The 17,776-nt window shown below is 47.4% G+C and overlaps 2 long non-coding RNA genes across 4 annotated transcripts in view; one reads left to right on the top strand and one right to left on the bottom strand.

The window, feature by feature from the left end:
* Positions 1 to 1,754: 1,754 nt before the first annotated feature.
* On the bottom strand, positions 1,755 to 9,603 carry LOC102555004 (uncharacterized). Of its 2 annotated transcripts, XR_015686305.1 has the most exons (6): positions 9,459 to 9,603; positions 8,512 to 8,549; positions 6,609 to 6,754; positions 5,296 to 5,444; positions 2,090 to 2,153; positions 1,755 to 1,886 (listed from the first exon to the last, which is right to left on the bottom strand). It is a non-coding gene; the product is annotated as an uncharacterized LOC102555004 (long non-coding RNA). The 2 variants fall into 2 exon arrangements; XR_015686304.1 differs by lacking the exon at positions 1,755 to 1,886 and having other exon boundaries at positions 2,072 to 2,153; positions 9,459 to 9,582.
* Positions 9,604 to 14,104: 4,501 nt separating this feature from the next.
* Positions 14,105 to 17,776, top strand: part of LOC120102210 (uncharacterized) — an 82,071-nt gene continuing 78,399 nt past the window's right edge. For both annotated transcript variants that reach the window (XR_015686303.1, XR_015686302.1), the window contains exon 1: positions 14,105 to 14,447. This is a non-coding gene — a long non-coding RNA (uncharacterized LOC120102210). The remainder of the gene's footprint in view (positions 14,448 to 17,776) is intronic.

Below are 17,776 nucleotides of genomic sequence, written 5' to 3'. Positions count from 1 at the left end.
CCCCCACGTCCCCAAATCTCCAAGCTTTTACTCGTCAAGTCTGCCTTCACGCAGAGCATGTTCTTCATGAATGGTGCTGAAAATGCACACAGTGGCTCAGTGGGGAGACCAATGCTTCTAAGAACACTTACCAACACCACAGCCTCTAGAACACCACACCCCATGCGACCCACTGCTCTCCGGTTTTTGCCAGGATCACACCCGAGAAGAGCGAGATGACAGAGATGTGAGACTCAGGCTGCTCAGGGTCCTGCTGCGGAAGGACAGGCTTGTCCTTCAGTTGGCTTAGGTCCCTTCCAAAGGTATAAACACGCACCCGGTCATCTTTCAGCAGCTCATGGTTTGAAGGGGAGCTTTTGCTTAATGGGAGGTAAAAGGCAGCCGTATCAAAAGGGGAGCAAAAACAGAAAACATAGAGTGTCAGGTTCCCTATGTAGAGCCAACTGGAAATGATTCCTCTGGTGACCAAGCCATAATGCTTCCAAAGCCAGGTCCAGGGACTTGTTCCCCCTAAGCCAGGCAGCTGAAAGGGCTGTGTGGATGCTGAGGAGGGAGCCTGCAAACCCCTGGCTGTCAGCATACCCCGGGCAATGCAGTCAAACCCCAGAGCTGTCATGTAGAGGGAAGCCAAACTTGCCAGCCAGCACGAGTGTCTGCAGTACTCGTCCCATCCCTCCCACATGTGTGTGCAGCAGGCTATGTGTGCCTTGCAGGTAGCGGAGAGGCACTTTGGCTGTGGCCTGCTATTCTTCAAGGCTAGAATTGTGGCCCTTTGGTCTTTCCAGGATTCTGGATTTGTGGATGAATCCATCCATAGCTTCTCGAAACTCTGTTTCACCTAAAATAAAATCCAGATAAGCTTCAACTAGATATACATCCATACCCCTCGGTTGTCTGTGGCCTGACTCCTCTGTGGACGGTTCCTGTGTGTACATACCCCTAGCTTCCCTCCCCTGCTATGTTGGACGGTTCCTGTGTGTACCTCAGGGATGTGGGATTTGCCACAAGTGCTGGAATGTCAGAGGTACTGTAAGACCCTAGGGAACAAAGCTGATCAATGAGTGACAGGAGTTGCTGGGTGAATACCCCACCTCCCTGGCCTGGGAAAGTCCTGAGGTACATGCTACAGTCTCCAAAGGTTCCCCATTCTCCCTAAAGTCACGTATATGTACCATTCCCTTTATTGGCATCTCCCTGCCCTTTCCTGTCCCACTTCCCTTCCCTCATCCCTCTGCCTCAGCCTGGATCACATTGTAAACAGATCACTTTTCTCCCTAGAGTCTTGTCTTAAGATGGGCTCAGGAGAGAACCAAGCTAAGGCACAGAGGAAAGGAGAGGCTAGTTCGGGGAGTACGCAGATGAAATTGTCACATGCTCAGAACGTGAGCTCCTGGAAATTGTCACAGGCACTCACTGGCTACTCTTTGTAAAGAAGTGGATGCTTGCGGAAGCAGATTAGAAATACACAGCTATTTCAGAGGTCCTTAGCACGGGGAAGACAAATCCTGCAATGTCTAGAGGAGCCAAGCAGAACTGTGAAGGAAGGTGAGGCATAGGGGACAAGAGGTGGGAGCAGATCATTATACAATAGTGCCGGGCAACTAGAAACAAGCACGATAACTGAACAGCAGCAATGGAAACACAGAGCCCATCGGCCTTGGCCTTACTGTGTGGGAGGGGACAAAAGTAGTCTTTGTGTAGATTCCCTGCTTAAACCTCACAGTAGCCCGATGAAATTACTTCTGTAATTATTCTTTTTTTTTTGATTATTTATTTTATATACAGCATTCTGCCTGCATATGTGACTGCAGGGCAGAAGAGGGCACCAGATCTCATTACAGATGGTTGTGAGCCACCATGTGGTCGCTGGGAATTGAACTCAGGACCTGTGGAAGAGCAGTCAGTGTTCTTAACCGCTGAGCCATCTCGTCAGCCCTGTAATTATTCTTTGCAGAGAGGCAGGAATATGAAATAAAGTGACCTTGAACCTCCACAGAGGCAACATATGGTAGACAGGCGGGGGGGGCGTACCCCACCTATTGAGTCATCACTTACGCATTTGTCTGTTACTCGTCATTTAAATATGTACCTCTATATATTGATCTCCCATCTTGTTCATAGAATTGATGTAGTGGTCTTTATCTGAAAAACAACTGAGAAAGATGAGTACTAATTGTCAGCCCATAAAGAGAAACTGAATCGATTCGGCAGATGAGCAGCATTGTCAGTAGGTGGCTCTTACTTGAGAGTGACGTCATGTCCACTGGCAGCGTCCCCACCCCTGCTCATCCCCACATACATAGGGAATTTCTAATATTTAAACAAGCACCGCAGGGGTACACTACAGTATCTTGATCAAAGGGTAGCCCATCCTCCTTGACACAATTGCCTCTCTTAAGTTTAGGGGCTTTGGGGGAAGGGTTTACAAACAAGATGGGAAGGAGTAATTTGTCTCCCAAGATGGTGGGGTAGGCTATGCAGGCTGTATCCTGTAGTCCCATGGGCGTGCTGCTTGCCCTGAACCTTCTCAAAATGGAGTCCCTGAAGTTATAATAATCCATTTAACCGTACAAAGCAACCCTTCCCCCACCAATGTGGTCAAGCCATATGAACTCCATGACCATTGGCACAGCTGCAGTCACTGTTTTTTCTCCACAGGAAGAATATTAAGATGTGGTTAGGCACACGACCGGAAAAGGATGAATGAAACAGTAACATAGGAAGAGTAGACAGAATGAAAGCTCTCTCTGCATTCGCATTACCTTGGATGTACACAGTGTCTTGCTGCCTCTCTAGGAAGGACCCCACTGTGTGCTGCTGGGATTTTTACAGCTAATTGGGGAACTAGTCATAAACTCTGGAAAGAAATAGAACCTCTGCAAGAAGTGAAACCAAGTTCCATCCAAGGATGGAGCCACGCCCAGGCACGTGAGGCGTCATGGTATCACCTGACTCACTGTCAGGGGCAAATATACTGATGACCTGGTCCAGCTGCCTCACTGCTGTGACCATCCCTGCAAGGGGGAGGGCGAAACACTGAGACTCAGTGGATGGATGCTGCCTTCCTTCTGTGTTCCCTGGGTTTGTCCCCAGGGTCAATGATGGGGACCGCAGGTTTGTGTGCAGATTAACAGTGGCCCTATCAGTCTGGATGACAACTGCAAGGCCATCGGTAGTGGATGCGAATGATTGGATTAGTAAACTGAGAAAGAGTGGGTCACCCCACAGTCCTCCCAATGCTGATAACAGTGATGGCCACCGATTTATAGCCAGCACAGTGGTGCGAGAGGGAAGGTTACAGGAGCATAGAGGCAAATGAGGAACATTCTTACTCTGTCAGAAGAACGGCCCCGGACCTCATGCCTACACTCATTTCAGTTAACCCTCACAATTCTAAGAAGCCAATGGTACTTCTGTTTTACAAATTAGGAAACTGAGGCATGGAAGGGAAATTATTTTCTCAGGACTGCAGAGGAAGAACGTGATGGAGCCAAGACTCAGAATCCAGGCCATTGAAGAAAGATTCACAAGTTCATTCTCAAACCTGTAATACACTTGAGCCAAAATTTACCCCTGAAGTCCTTTAAAGTAAGTTAACAAAGAGAAGGAAGGTTTTCTTGACCCCAAGCAGAGGACATGCTGAAGCCTCACCCAGCTTTTCTTATTCTGGGTGATGCTATTGAAGTCCCACCACATCTAAAGAAAGCACGGTAAGGGCTCCTCTCTGCAAGGCACGTATTTTAGACTCCTTAATTGCTTCCTCTGTCTTGGCCATCAACACACACACAGTACAACCACTCAAGTATAGGGTAGCCTGAAATCTTCAGCGCTAAGTGGGCAATTAGGGCACGCTGCACCAGGAGCCGCGCTCGCTTTGTAAATGGAAGCAAAAGACAAGCTGTCAGACCACTCCACTGTCAGGTGGTCCTGCTGTCAGAGCGTAGCACACTGATTTCTACCGCCACCATCAGCGATGATCAAAGGTCACACTGGAGGATAATTTTTTTGTGGGGAATGTGGGAGGTTATCACTGGCAAGAGTTTAGAAATCTATTTTCTAGGTCTAAAATGGCTCCAGAATGTCAGTAAATGAAAATCTTCCCTCCAGAACCACAGTCTACCAGTGTAGTAGGTGATAGCAGTGACAGTCACTTCTTGGGCGTCCTTTCTGTGCGGATCTGTGATAAGCACTCTAGAAAGCTGGATTTCATGAAACCCTTCCTTTTCCAAAGCAAGCTCAGAGCGAATGAATGTCTGCATGGACACGTGTGTAAGTGTGCATGCCTGTGTGCAAGTGTGCATGGACACATGTGTAAGTGTGAGTGCCTGTGTGCAAGTGTGCATGGACACATGTGTAAGTGTGAGTGCCTGTGTGCAAGTGTGCATGGACACATGTGTAAGTGTGAGTGCCTGTGTATTCACCCCATGCTACAGATGAGGAAAGTCGAGTTCAGAGAGGTAAAGTCGCTCGCCCTAGGACATGCAGCTGGTAAAAGAGTCCAGGTTTCAGCTGAATTCGACCCCAGATCTGTTTGGCTCCAAATGCCTTTCTTCTACAGACTATGTTATTATCTTTCCTGTAGCCTCAGTGACTTGTCACTTCTACTCCTCTGCCCATCCACTGGTAAGACTGTCACTGCCCTGGTACCAGCCTGCTGGCCTGTGACGTCCCCGTGAGGCTCACAATCCAGTCCCTGTGGGTGGTGACGGTAAGTGCGATGCCAGCCAGGTTTGCTGTGCTGCTAGGGTAAGCACCACCGTAGAGCAGGCCACCAGAGGAGGGAAGAGGAGGCCGGCAGGAGGCCAAGAATAGACCTTCCAGCCCAGGGAAGAACACGCTTATTTATCTGACTGCTTGAGGAACATGTAAAAGGAGCTGTGACCTTTGAGAGGACAAGGCTCTGTGCTAAGTCTAAGCCAAACGCATTTTATTCCTCTCCCCTGTCAACCAGATGCAATGCTAATTTGTACCTTGCAGATGACTCTGCTGTCCCACTGCCTCATCCTCTGTGGGATTTGGGCTCCAATTCAGAACTTAGGGGCCTGGAGGGCACTGAGGCAAGGGGCACGGTGAGGCAGCTGGGTATAGAACGACTCCCGACAGGCGCCCGGGTGTGTGGATAGCATGAACTCTACTGCACGGGTGTGAGAGGGGAGACACAGTGGTGAGGCAGCCGTGTCAGATTCACTCCATCTCCCTCCTGCAGGCACACGCTGACTCGAGGAGCGCCCGGCAGGCCTTCTGAGTGAAGACCAAGGCAACTGCAAATGGAACCCTTCAGGGCCGGGTACTCACTGTTGGCTTTAGGAGGCCGATCACAGCTGCTCATCACCTAATGCAGAGCCCGTACGTCTGACCTCGTGCTCGTGCCCACCAGGCTCATCGTTTTCATCAGCAGCCCAGGCTTAGGCAGGGCTCAAGGCAGGCTCCACGAGCACTAGAGCCTGTGCAGGAAATGTAAAAGCAGAAGTGACCAAGCAAAACCAGAGCTGAACTTCGCAAGGGAATGAAAGCACAACGAATGGGAATGTAGGAAAGAAGACAAAATAACAAAACAAACACAACACGGGTTCCAGCTAACTTAAAGAACGTGAAAGATGGATCTCTTTGAGTTAAAGGCCAGCCCGGCCTATAGAGCAAGTTCTAGGACAGCCAAGACTACACAGAGAAACCCTAGCTTGAAAGGCCAACTAACCAATCAACCAACCAACCAACCAACCAAATCTAGAATCTTGTTTAAAGGCTCAGGTCTGTGGCTCGTGACAGAGTCCAGTGACTGTGGGGCTCTGAGTTTGATCCACAGCACAACAGTAACCAACTGCCTAACTCACACGGATGTATTCAAGGTGTAGAGATCGAGAATGCGACCCAAAGTGGGACTACTCCTCACAGTTCTGTGATTTTATTTCATGACTCAAAGTCTGGAAGCTTGGTGAGGTCGTAACCAGCCACACACCATCTGCATCCCAAAGAAAAGCTTTTATTTCTTGGTTTCCTGTCAACCCAGCCACCGACTAAAACCCCCAATATTAACACAGAGCCAGCCACCACCAAGCCAAACGCTTACATAGCTCTATTAGGAACACAGACATGGCAAACATCCAGTTCTGCCCCGCAAGGCAGAATAGGCAAATCTTTAATCACTAAGGCAGGTAGAAGAAAATGAACTCTAGAACAACGCAACTGACTCAAAGGGCACGCCAACTTTAAAAACAGGATGTCAAAAGCATGTTTATGGAGAATGACTGTGACTTGATCTTATGCTATGTACTTGCGACCTTAAAAATTTTTTTAAAATCAAAAGCATAAAAGAACAAATGAGAAATTATCAAACACCTAGAAGAACGTGAGACCAATGCCACAAGGACACCCTAAGAACCGCTGCTGGTCAAAAGCAATGGCTGGACCAGCCCTGGAGCCTTGTTTGCCTCAGACTATCAGTCAGAAGAAGCACTTTTTACAGAGCCCAGAATCCTTGGAACCACAGTCTCAGGGCAAAGAGGGCAAACGCAAGGCAAAGTAACCCTTACGTGGGCTCAGGGTCAGCTGTCCCATATCTGCATGGTCCAGGACGTCTCTGTCCTTAGCCCTGGGGTGATCGTACTTACCAGATTTATCATTCCCAGCAGCAACAGCAGCCTCAAGTCAGAGGCACACAGCTGGCCCCCTTCACATGGAGAGAAGGCAGCTCCAGGCTGTTGATGCCTGCCCTGCTAGTATAGCTGTTGCCATTTTGTTCCATGCCCGACAGTCACTGACGAAGAAAAAGAACTTGACTCAGAGCCGGTTCATGATGACCACATAACCTGTTACACTTTGTACGCTCTGAGGTTGGTTAATCTTAAGGAATTCCACGCCATAAGCTCCACTTAGGGCCAATCATAATAAAGGTCAGTTACAACCGTTCTGTCTAGCTAGCCCAAATAGCATGAGTCAGAGCCAACCACTTCCTGCACCTGAGTATGAGCTCCCTGTTGTTTCTTTTAGTGGCTCTGAGAAGTATGGCTCTGAGGAATGCTCGAGGTCCAGACTTAAGTCTCGAGTCTAGGCTGTGACCCTGATCTTGGGATGTGTGTTGAATAAGCTGTCACGATTTGGCTGAGATCGACATTCGTGTGAGGTAATTCCTGAGCCCAACACAGGCCTCTGCAATGGAAAAGCCATTAGGATAGGCTTCCCAGTACTCTAGCCAGGATTTCCAAACACAGTTTCCAGCACAGTCAAAGATATCCCGGCATAGAAGGCAGGGAAATCACAGATGAATTCTAAGTGACAGTAAAGAAAGACGTGCAAAGACCACACAAAACCAGGTTAGCAACGGGTGAACGAATTATTCCAGATAAAGGGTAAGACTGACGAGCTGGGTTTTAAAATACAATTATATCCTATTTAAAGTTGAAAAGAAGATTTCTAAAAAACCTAGGAAAAACACAGAAGTACCTGGATGAGTAATGATGTAACATGAAGCCCACATCACTAAATGCACACCAGAGACAAAGGGACAAAGGGACTCCCTTATACTGATGAATGCCGGGTTCACTGGAGAACCACACAAATTCCAAGCCTCCTTGTATCTATGAACAAGAGTTCAAATGCCAAGTGAGGTCAACTGAGGGTGTTAACGGAAATGAAGACACACAGCTGTGAGGCGGGCGGTGGGTCTGGGAGGGGTTAAGGGGACATCTGGTGGCAAGTAGCAAAACACGGGCCATGACGGTCTCAAAGAATTAATAAAATATTAAAAATAAATGAATTCTAAAACCCAATGGAGCCAAAGCGGGCTTTTGGGAAACGCCGATAAAGTGATTACGCTACATTAGACAGGAAATGTACATAGTAGTGAGGTGTTTCAGGGCTGCTTCTGACAATGTAATTGTCATGAACATGATCATGAGCGAGGGAGCAAGGATAAACACTGGCGGAGTCCATCTACATGAACTTCAAAGGCTAACCGACCACGCCACTGAGGATTGTCCACGGCAGAGACACTGGAGAAAAGAAAAACCAGAAACGAAAGATAGCAAGGACGGGTGCCCTGGGGTTCACAGCTAGTCCTCGAGGGTGTGGATGGGGTGGCTGAGAATGGTCCCTGAGCAATGGCTTGGTTTACCCTTATTCCCTGGAGTTCTTTCTACATTGCCTACTTTTTCTTCTATTCATTCTATAGTTGGTCATTGAACAGTTTCTCTCTTCTCTTTTTCTTTGTTTGTTTGTTTTTGTTGTCTTTTTTTTTTTTCCAGACAGGTTTCTTCTGTGTAACAGCACTGGCTGTTCTAGAACTCACTCTGTAGTCCAGGCTGGCCTCAAGCTCTCAGAGATCCTCCTGCCTCTGCCCCCCAAATGTTGAGATTATCAGTGTGCACCACTATGCCTGTCTCACTTAGAACAAACACCTGTATTTCGCATCCATTATGTTGGGACAGTCCAACATCTTTAATGTTAGTTTTCCTAACAGTACAAAACATTAATTTTATAATTTCATCTTACCCGTATTGATAAGGCACAGCTTACCTAAAATCTTGGGCTCATGAAGTAGATCAAAGTTGCTCCTAAAACATAGACATAAAATCATTATGTTTATTAAATTCAAAATGAACATATATTCAAAGCAAATTCTCCAGTAACTGAGAAAGTCGTGTGGCTTAGCATCAACATACTTTCAGAAAAGCCTAGGCTAAATAAAAATGCAGGCAACAGAAAATACATGCAATATATACAAATTAGGGAATAATCCTGATTTTTCCCCCAATGGCTTAAAGTAGTCCTCTCTCGTTCTGAGTGGGGAAATATTCAGCTATGTCCCCCTTTTCAAGTGCAGAGAGACAGATACTCCATACTTTAAAAGACGTGGCCTGTTGGATAATAGAAAAGTTTTGTAGCCTCAGCCAGCCCTATCTGGGGAGGTAGGACGGGCACCTTCGGCGGACATTACTCCTGAACAGTTCAGAGAACAAGTAGGAGTTGTGCTAGGAGCAGGACTGGGGCAGACCGCGCTCTCTGGGTGGGGAGGACGGTGCTGCAAAGGTCTGGAGACAGAGGCTCAAGAGAATCTCGAGGTTAGGGAATGAAGTGCAAATTATGGATGGTGAGGAACTGGTGCGGTGCTCTCTCTGGAATCCCCACACCCAGGGGGCTGAGGCAGAAGGCTTGCCCAAGGAAGAAAGGAAGAAGTCACAGGGAAACAGAAGGGGGCGCCCTTGTCTCTCTCTGGGAAGAGAGCAGAGGTCCCTACCTCATCCTCGCTTCACTGCAGCATACTTTGGTTTGGCTCCATCACAGCAGCCAGGGTGGCGGGAAGCAGGCTACGGAACTCTCCCCGCCCCCCTCAAGCCTCCAACATTTACATCTTACCCAGGAAAAACCTGAAGTCCTCACAATAGTTGAAAATGTTTCGTTTCTGACTCTTTGCTCATCCCAGCGGCAGCCTCCATGAGCCTCTAAGCCCTTCAAGTCCTTACCTCCAGGTCATCTTCCCAGTAACTCATCGTCAACCACCCAGGCTGAAAGGCGTATGTGGGAACCCGGCACAGAGGCCCTGGTCAGTTCTACTTGGGAGCCGGAGGCAGGAAAATCATTTGTCTACTAGTTTGAGATCAACCTAAGCTGCATACGGGGGTGGGGGGGTGGGTGGGGGAAGAAGAAGAAGAAGAAGAAGAAGAAGAAGAAGAAGAGGAGGAGGAGGAGGAGGAGGAGGAGGAGGAGGAGGAGGAGGAGGAGGAGGAGGAGGAGGAGTAGGAGGAAGAGGAGGAGGAGGAGGAGGAGGAGGAGGAAAGGGAAAATATTTTTTACACCAATACCTTGTTTTAAAATTATAAAAAAAAAAAAAGTATCGTCTTTTATCCCGCTAGGTCCTGCACTGCAGTGCCCCAAGATTTCTGCTGGATATCTTAATTCTCAGTCAGCAAAGCCTCTCACTCACTCTGCTCCATCCCATATCACACTGCCAAAGGCCTCTCTCTGAGCCTGGCAGCAACCTCTCTACCTATCTAGTTCCCAAGGCAGGTTTCCATGCCAGAAACACACATCCCGACTCTGTGGCGGCCCAGACCAGCCGTCTCACACTTTCTTAAATCGCTACATGAAAGAACACACAGCACAATAACCTTTGATCTAATTGATAAGATATAATTGCCCACCTACACATACAAAGCCCAATACACATCCATCCCTTAAAAACATTCGTAACAATCTGTAAAGATACAGTGTGGAATCTTAACGTCACCCGCCATATTGTCCTGCCACGGCTTCTCTCCCTCTCCCTCCTGTCTCTTCCTCCTTTCTGTTCCAGTCTCCTCCTCCTCCTTCAAACTTTTCTCCCGCCCATCCTTCCTTCTTGTCCAATGACAGGCCTCCTTCTATCTTGTACCTGCCTTCACCTGTGACATCATCCCGCAAATACCAACCAGTGGAACTTTCTGGAACGGAAGGAACGTGGCCCTGTTGACTGCTGCAGAAGCACTGTGTGGCTGCTGAGAACAGGAAATGAGGTGTGATAAGGAGCTGAACTTCCGGGGTTGGGGATTTAGCTCAGTGGTAGAGCGCTTGCCTAGCAAGTGCAAGGCCCTGGGTTCGGTTCCCAGCTCCGAAAAAAAGAAAAGAAAAAAAAAAAGGAGCTGAACTTCCTGTTTTATCCTATGAACTTGCCATGGAGCTCATGTGGAGGTAGGAGGACAGACAACCTGTGCAGTCAGTTTTGTCTTTCCAGTTTTACGTGGGTTCCAGAGATCCAACTCCTGCCATTAGCTATAGGACAAGTGCCTTTACCCCCACTGAGAGACCGCACCAGCCTTGACCTTCTCTGTGTCTGTCTGTCTGCCCCCCCTCCCCCCCCCCGCCCCAGTCTCTCTCTTCTTTCAAGACAGGATTTGTCTGTGTAGCCCTGGCTATCCTGAAATTCATCGTACAGTAGGCTGGCCTCAAACTCAGAGACGTGTCCGCCTCTGCCTCCTGACTGCTGGGATAAAGGTGTGCACTGCTGCGCTTAGCTTGAATTTTTCGTTTTAACAGAACCTCTGTGTTCTAACTTCAGCACCTACACACTTGCTGTCTCCTTTGCTAGTAATTCCTTACCATCTGTCAGGAATACACTACATGATTCTATATATCCCACATTTCACCACACTATTCTACACCACACTATACTATGTAATTTAGTTCTGTGTCATATTTGTAATTTCTTCTTCCTGCTACAAGGTAAGCTCCCCAAGGGGAAAAGACCATAGACAAGTTCTCAGCACGTAGGACAGATTCTGGCACACGGCCTATACTTTAAGGAGAATTTGTTTAGTGAATGAACAAACTATGAGAAGACCTGTACACTCTGTTGTGACCCAAGTCGGCCCTCGGCTAACTCCCTCTAAAGCTCCCCTCATGCCTGGCTGGTCTTACTTTCTTCCAGCCCCTTGCTGCGATGTGTTTATCCTTTCTCACACTTTCTCCATGATGAACACGCTACCCTGGCCTCTGGGGTCTGACTCTTTTAAGACTTGCGCAGCCAGCCTTGGTCTACTGTTTTTCTTACGTGTAATTCAGACAACAAATGGCCGCAGGGCAGGAACAGCCTGGAGTCCTCTCGGCTGCTTTTCTTTGTTGCTTCCAGAGAAGAGCACAGCACTTCATACAGTGCTCAGCTACAGATGGACAGACTTCAGGTGAACCCTGCACACTAGACCATCAGGCAAAAAGCTGGCTGACAAAGGCCATCTGCCTGTTCCACAAGACCGTTTCCACTGCACCCTACCAAACCCACAGCCTCCTCTCCCCCCTGATGGTTATGTGCTTATTACCACTCTGATAATTCATCCCTGCCCCTGTACAATGAGGGCATCGCACCTTTTAGCAAAATGAATTAAGGTAAGGGGACATTGGGCAGATCTAGAAAAGACCTAGCCGTGACTCTTGTTATGGTCAACAGACAGCCCAGATGGGGTTGGAAGTCTGCCTCAGCCGTTACGGGTACTTGGGACTTTTGCAAAGGACCTCGGTTCAATTTCCAGCACCCACGTCAGGGCTCACAGCTGCCAGCAACTGCAGTTCCAGCGTATCCAACACCCTTTTCTTCACCCTTCAAGGGCTTCCACATATGCACACGCCACACAGGAACTCACACAGACACACTCTGACAGGCACACGCGCACATGCACACACAGAGACACAAATAAATAAACGGTTAATTCCAGGTGACCTGAGGTTCCAGTTGTAAGGTTACTTGGGAAGGAGCGGGAGATTAGAATGGTCAGTGAAACTTTCATTTTTCTCTTTCTTTGTTAAAGAAATTACTCAGATTCGGTTTAGGGTTTCTTGTATAAACAAAGGAACGCACGATGCCTAATACAGTACCTTGTCTTAGAGGACACTTGACCAACTGTGGCTAACGATGAGGCCAGGAATACTTTCCACTCTGAACGAACAGACTCCATTCTGTTCGGAGAGTCTATGACAGTGAGAACAGACTTTAAAAGTTCACTGCATTCGGAAATGGATTTCCAACTGAATTGACACAAAGGTAGTTCCTGCGGAGGGTCAGTTTCTGTTTAGTTAGGATCAAGAGACCACACACAGTTAGAAACCCAAGTCTTCTGAGCCTCTGTTATCTGTAGTCAGGCATCGACAGGGACGCTGTGCATAATGAGTTTAGGTTGGTTTCATTTAACACCACTTTACTATCTAGTGAACCAACACCATTTCCTTTCTAAGACAAGGGGCACCTATTCAGTTCAGGAAGTGACAAATTGCCACCTTTCCCCCCTTTTCTGTTGTAATGGGGACCAGAATGTGCACAGGACGATGCAGCCGTGCCAGAGGCGTTGACTCACAATGGACTCAGTCTTCCTAGACGAGTCTAATTTCAGACTGCCCCGAGCTGAGGTCTGCTATAGATTGCTCTGGCCTCTGAGGGCACGCAGGCTGGGGCTTCTGGGGGAATGTGCGCTTTCAGGAGCAAGAGGAACATTTTCTTCACTCCACCCTGCCACATCCTGTCCTCAGCTGTGGCCAGTGCCTCTAGCCCAGCCGCTGCCATGGAGCCATGGCTGTCTGAGGCCAGTCTGCTGAGGATACCCGGACAAATGGGTAGACCCCGCTGGCATCGCCATGCTGCTAAACCAACCAACCTCCCTCCCTCCCCACCCCCATGCCTTCCTCTCTTTGTCTGGGCAGGATCTCACCTTGTAAGGCAGGATGGATTCAAACTCACAGTGTGCTGGATTGCAGACACGCATGTGCCACCATGCCCAAACTGACTATTGAAATTGTCCTTCAAATTTAAGCTAGTGTCTGCTGTGCTCTGTGTGGCCACAGCACTTCCAAACCGGCGTGCAGATCTCTAGTTACCGCTTCAGGGACTGTCCACACACCCAGGATCCAGATTCAGCTATTTCTAATATTTCCCCTATTAGCTTTATGTGAACATTTGCATTTTACCTATCTTATTATATTATTGTCGTTGTTTGTGTGTGTGTGTGAGAGAGAGATAGAGGCAGAGGCAGAGGAGACAGACAGACACACATAGACACATACACACAGACACACACACAGACACACACACAGACACACAGACACACACACAGACACACACACAGACACACACACACAGACACACACACAGACACACACACAGACACACATACACACAGACACACACACACACACACACACACACGCACGCACACACACACACAGGGAGAGATGTCCGTAGTGCATGTTGAGGCCAGACGATGACTTTGGAGAACCAGTTCTCTCCTCCTCCCTCTCCATGGGTCTCAGCAGTTGGACTCAGGGCGTCAGGCTTGCACACAAAGGCCTTTCAGCGCTGAGCCGTCTCCCAGCACCACCTTTGCATTCTGAATGTGGGAAATAGGTTGGAGGTGACTCGGTGCTTTACTCCCTCAGCGGTCGTTTCCTGATAAGAACGTTTCCCTTCAAACCCACAATACTTGTTTCTCCTCTGCAAATAATTAATAATTCTTTGACACCATTTGGGAACCTGCCCATATTCAATTTCCTTCATTGCGGTTTTGTGGCTGGAGAGATTTGTCACGTAATGAGACAAATGGGACCTGGGAAATTGTCACCCTTTCTTCTAAGGGGAAAAGGAAAATCCACTATTTCTAGTGAGGTTAAAGTCTCTTCCCAGTGCAAGATGGCTTTTGAGGCTCCAAGAACCCCTGTGAAGACCAAAGACAATTTATGAGAGGGTTGGAGTGAAGGCAGCTGTAACCGATCTCCAGAGTGCACTGAACGAGTTCAGGCTTGGAAGGGTGGCATGCACTGCTTTGAGTGCATGCTCTGAAGGACGCACTGACAGCCACAGAAAGCACCTTACATGCCTAAGGCAGCGCTGGGTGGCCCCCTGAGTGTGGGCTCCTTCCTGATCACACTGCTGCAAGCTACAATTCCCAACAGCAACACGAGGACAGGACCAGACGATGATGAATGCCGTGCTGGGGGTAATTATACCGCTAATTATGTACAAGAAAATAAGCGCTGTTTATGAATATAATTAAAAAGTAGAATTAGCCCAAACTTTGGAAGAGGTGGAAAAACATAGCTAATTGTGCTGTGATATTTAAATTAGTAAAAGCAAATACGATTTGTTTAGAGTAGTCTTACATAAAAGGACAAATGTTATTTGATTATCTTTGCTTGTGTTTTAGCCTTTCCTTTTTGCATAGTCCCAGCTGCTGTGTTCAGAGCGACTGCAGCCTGGACAGACATGAGTGTGGCAGTGTGGTCCACACAGAGTCATAGTTGTCCCTTTATGGATGCTACGGCAAACCAGGACTTACCTTCACCACTCATCTCTGCCTTCACATGCCTGCTGTCTGAGGTTTTAGATGGTTTTTCCTCATTTCTGGAATTGTCAGTGTTGGTCAACTTCCCACCATAATTAGATGCTAAGAGAAAACAGGTTTCAAATACGAGAAGTGCATTCCAGTGACCACGATACGGCTGCGCACTGGACGATGGAGACTGCTTAATTAATTCCGACTAGATTCCGTTACATCAATTAAAATTGCCCTCGTGTCACTGTAGGGTTAACTGTGTGATCCATTATGAGGGCTTTATTACACACAAATAAGATCATAGCCGTTTATTGTTATTATTAATTATTAATGCTCAAGGCCTATTATTTGGGGGAACATTCATTCAGCAGTAATGAGAGACTCAGGAGATTAACTTAATTTAATTTTATTAAATTAAATGAACACATACACAAAGGTTAAAGATAGATTCAGACCAAGTTCTCTACATCAGCATCCAAACCAGAATTTACAGTCTGTGTAATTTATTCTTCTTTAGCAGGTTATTTTTTTTCCCAACTTTAAATTTCTAGCAGGGTAAATGTATGGAGGCCAGCGAGTCATAACTAATGAAAGTTATAAATAAAAGCTTCTTTTCCCTTAGCATTTGTCCACAAGAAGACCATGCTTGCTTATGCTAACGCCAGCTTTATTTCTAAGTTAGATGAACACTGAGGCATTTGCTATCCGAACGCAGACAGCATTAGGGCTCAGGTCTCTCACCAGAACACCAAATGCACAGGCAGAAGAGTGCTCTGTGCGTGGCTTCTAAACCACACACAGTTCGAAACCACACAGGGACTATGCACCGCTTTGTATGGAAAGCGCTGGAGGTGCATGTGTCCTGTGGGCTGTGGAAAGACAGGCCAGCGGTCTCTGCCTCCCTTGACTGCCCAGCATAATACGCGGTGGCAGGGGTCCTTCTGGGCCTACAGCTCCGTGGACTACAAGGATGCCTGAGGCTTAGCTAATCCTGGTCGCTCAGGCAAGGCCATGCTCAAATGTTCTGGTCTTATAAAACTTGGATAGACTCTTAAAAAGAAAAGCCTATTGTTTGCTGGAAATATGTCAGAGATTTCTTAGAAGCAAATAGCTGGTCCTTGGTAGAGCCAAGAGGGCAGACAGCATGTCACAAGACCTCTGCCATGCTTAGTGACTGCCTCCTGAGAGCCGCAGCAGTCCAGAACCCCTAACACTCCTCCCCCACCCATTTCTGAAACCGCAGACTGTAAATGCTGGGACTCACCCCTAAGTCAACTGTGCAGGCTGCCCTGGGCAGGTGAACCCCACTACAAGGCAGTAGTCACAGGCTTTGAGCTGGTTCTCCATGGGCAGAGTGGGGCCAACCTAAGCTAAGGAGTTCCAGTTTAAAACTGGGACTTCAGGAGCTGGTATTTATCTATATTTACTCATAGCACAGTATTTTGGGGGAGACGGGGGGTAGAGGATGTGGTGGTTACTTTTACATTGCTGTGACCTGACAAAGTCAACTAAAGGGCAAGGACGGCTCTTTTTTTTTGGCCTATAGTTTCAGGAGGTTTTAGTCCAATATGGCAGTAGGCAAGGCATGGCTCAGAGTGTACAGCAGGTGCTGTTCACGTCACGGAGGCCAGGAAGCAGAGGAGGAGACCAGGACCAAGAGGAGGGTAGAGCGTTCAAAGGCCTGTCCTGATTAACTCCTTCCACCATTGATGCTTCCTAAAGGTTTCCTGGGCTTCCACAAAAAGCATCGTCAGCAGGAGAAAACATGGAAACCACTGGGGCTTTAGATTCAAACCACAAACTGTCTCCAGATCTTTGGGTCACAATAGGACGGGGAGTATTTCATAACAGCTGGAGCTCAATTAAAAATGTCTGTACTATTCCTAGCATTCAGTATTGAGTACTGGGATGCCTTGATTCATTTCAGTAATTACCTAAGATAGTTCCTTCAGGCAGGAGCACACTCCCGAGACTGCCTCGGGAGGGCTTGGTCTGCACATTCTGTTTGCAACTAATGGAGAGCTAGTTGAGACATTTAAAATAACCAAGTTTTCATATCATAAATATCCTTACTGTTTGGACCTGTGTAAAATGCTAAGGCCGAGGTAGCTGTGACCTGGCTAGCCTGCCATTATAAGGAAAACGTTCTCATGCCGTTACTAGGAACCTCTCTAATGCCAAGATCGATCTCAGATTCTCTTATGTTCTATGTTCTTGGAAACCAATCATGGCAGAAGTCAATGAACTGTTTTGTATAGTTACCCACAATAAACTCAGACGCGAACCAACCACCCAACAGCACTTCCTGTACCCGTGTGTAAGCTTTTATAGTATACGCTGCCCCTGGGATAGACCCCAACGTGAGAGACACTCCCACCAACATAAGAAGTTATTTGGAATAAGACTTCCATTTTGAGTAGGGGTCGAGTAAAGTTTAAGTTCTCCCTGGGAACTGGCATTCTTCATGTCAGAAAGAGACTTGTCTGTTGGTTACTGACATCCTGGTTGGCGAGTTGACATGAATGCTAGACAAGTCTCATCCTGGTATACAAATTAAGGCATGAATGTTAGACAAGGGAAGTCCCCTGCCACAGTCGAATACCCCAACCAATGAGAACAGAATAAATGTACAACAAAGACCTGTTCCTAAGGAAATCCCCTATCCCTAAGTCCTGATTGGTGAAGTAACTTGGCACAGGTGTTCATAGATCTCAGGCCTAAAAAGCCCCGTAGGACATTAACTCAGGGTCACAGTTCAGTTCTTGAATTTGAACTGTGGCCCTGGTCTATCAGTCTTGGGTCATACATTCAATAAACAAACCCTGTCTAACTGAAATCATGTGGTTTGTGAGTTAATTCCTGGGCCCCAACACTTATGAAGAAATGAGACTGTGTTTAACACATTAAAGACACAGTATTTAGCTTTTGCTGCAAACATTTCAGCCTAACATAAATGGTTTTATTTTTAGAAATAAGTAGCATGCATTTGCCAA

This window comes from Rattus norvegicus, chromosome 4 (assembly GCF_021556685.1).
Source record: "Rattus norvegicus strain SHRSP/BbbUtx chromosome 4, alternate assembly SHRSP_T2T, whole genome shotgun sequence".
In the NCBI taxonomy this organism is placed as follows: domain Eukaryota; kingdom Metazoa; phylum Chordata; class Mammalia; order Rodentia; family Muridae; genus Rattus; species Rattus norvegicus.
The sequence above is the reverse complement of the archived record's forward strand: the minus strand, read 5'-3'. Positions and strand labels throughout refer to the sequence as shown.